Genomic DNA, 2375 nt, shown 5'->3' with positions numbered 1-2375 from the left:
TGGATAAGGGAATGCAGCCCAATGCTAGGACATACACCCCTGTGTTCAAGGCCTTCGCCCGGCTGGAGGAGGATAATGTGAAGAAAGGGAAGGAGTTTCTCATGGAGATGAAAGCCAAAGGATTCAGGGCTAAAAAGAAGGATGTGATGGAGGTTCTCAAGGGAAGAAAAGGACATGTGGTTCAAACCGTCATCAGTATTCTCTTCGGCAAGTAGATCTGCATTCTGATGTCTAGCTTAACTTCTCTGTTGTGGTTCAAACCGTCATCAGTATTAGGGAATATTTCTGATCATGTCATTAGTTTTTTGTTGAGTGGAACAATATATGATTTCCTAGCTGGTAATTTTGAGTTGTCTGGGCAAGTTGATTGCTCTGCCTTCTGATTTCCTACTTTTTATGTTGTGTTGTTGTGGGTAGGATACTAGGATTGATATCTGTTAAGTGAACTAGGAAATGTTTATAATATCGTAGGGTACGTGTTGTGACTTGTGAGGAAAAGTATCTGATGTCCTAGCCTATTTTTTTCGGTGTGGGCAAGCATATTGCTGATTCATCCATTTCTTTTGTGTTGATGATCGACTTGCGCTGAAGCTTGAAATCTGAAATGAAAATGTATTTGATGTCTAGATCCATTTCTTTTGTGTTGATAATGACTTGTGTTGAAGTTTGGAATCTGAAATTAAAATGGTTTGATGTCTAGATCCATTTCTTTTGTGTTGAAGTTTGGACACTGAAATGAAAATGTTTTTGATGTCTATATCCATTTAGTTGATAATCGACTTGTGCTGAAGTTTGGAATCAGAAATGAAAATGTTTTTGATGTCTAGTTTCTGTATTGTTTGGCATTGCTAATTCTGTTTACAATAAATGTTCTGTCTGGTTTAATCTTTGAGATTAAGAGTTGTGATTTTCTATTTACAATATGGAGTTGGCATTTAGATGAAGCTACAGAACTCCACAGGTTATTGGCCCAAAGCTCCCATTTTGGCCATCTATACTTTGAATAACTATTTGAACTAGTGCACAAGCTACGGCTTTGATTATTGCTCCATTCTAGAGTAGCTTTAACAGTTGAAAGCCTGAAATCAAATGTTATGGCCTCTGCCCTTTGATGTAGTAAGTTCTATGCTGCGCTGTTTAAAAAAATTAAGTTCTATGCTGTGCTGTTGTAGGTAAGATTAGGTTAGATATAGGAGAATTTTCATATACACCAAATTTTGAATAGTGGTTTTAAATAAAACTCATCTAATATTTTTATCTGATAGACATGTAAAATGTATCAATTATGATAAATATTATGTCCTATTTTTTCTAAATTTTACACAATTGCCACCATTCAACTATAACATATTAATATAATAAATAAGCTTAATTGATGTTGTCTTAAATACCTTGATTATGAGTTTTTCTTTTAACACTAACATTTTTCAATCAATTTGCAAGAATCATGTAGTTTTTTTTATTTTTATGAAAAAATCTAGATTAAAGGAATTAATTCTATAATCTATACATAAGGTAAAATACAATATAAATAAGATATATGAACCCTATACCCTATACCCTAAACCCTAAACCCTAAACCCTAAACCCTAAACCCTATACCCTATACCCTAGACCCTATACCCTAGACCCTAACTGTATACCCTAAACCCTATACCCTAGACCCAATTTTGGGTTTCTTCTTTTTAGGTATATTATCATATCATACCCTACTTAATAGGTACATTAGAAACGTAAGTAGTAACCCTAAACCCTAAACCCTATATCCTATATCCTGAACCTATACCCTAACTCTATACCCTAAACCCTATACCTTAACCCTATACCCTAAACCCAATTTTGGGTTTCTTCTTTTAGGTATATTATCATATCATGTCCTACTTAATAGGTACATTAGAAACGTAAGTAGTAGAGAGTAAAATGTTCTCTCGATTAGGATGGAAATGATATAATAACATACCTAAAAAGAAGAAAATTAATCAAAGAACAATAATGTGTACCTTACAATTAGACATTTTTTGACTATGTAGAGAGACACCAAATGTGAGCTTAGGAATGAAAAGTATCATCCTATTACAAATGACATACTTCGGTATATAGCATATATATATACACTCAAGTTAGTAATAACAAGGTAAGAAATTAAAGAATGTAATTGATTATGACAAAGTTAAATCCAACTAAATTTTAGCTAGTATTTGAGTTTCAAATTGATGCTAAAATTGAGAAGAGTAATGCTAGAGACACCAAAATATTTTACAAAATTTGAATCCCAAATGATGTGGCATAAGCCACCTCAACGTTTTTATTTATCAATAATGCTGACATGGATTTTGGCTAATTTAAGAAAACAGTTTCTTCTTCTAAAAAAAAAA

Source organism: Fragaria vesca, linkage group LG6, assembly GCF_000184155.1.
Source record: "Fragaria vesca subsp. vesca linkage group LG6, FraVesHawaii_1.0, whole genome shotgun sequence".
NCBI classification, from domain to species: Eukaryota; Viridiplantae; Streptophyta; class Magnoliopsida; order Rosales; family Rosaceae; genus Fragaria; species Fragaria vesca.
This window is presented reverse-complemented; position numbering follows the sequence as displayed.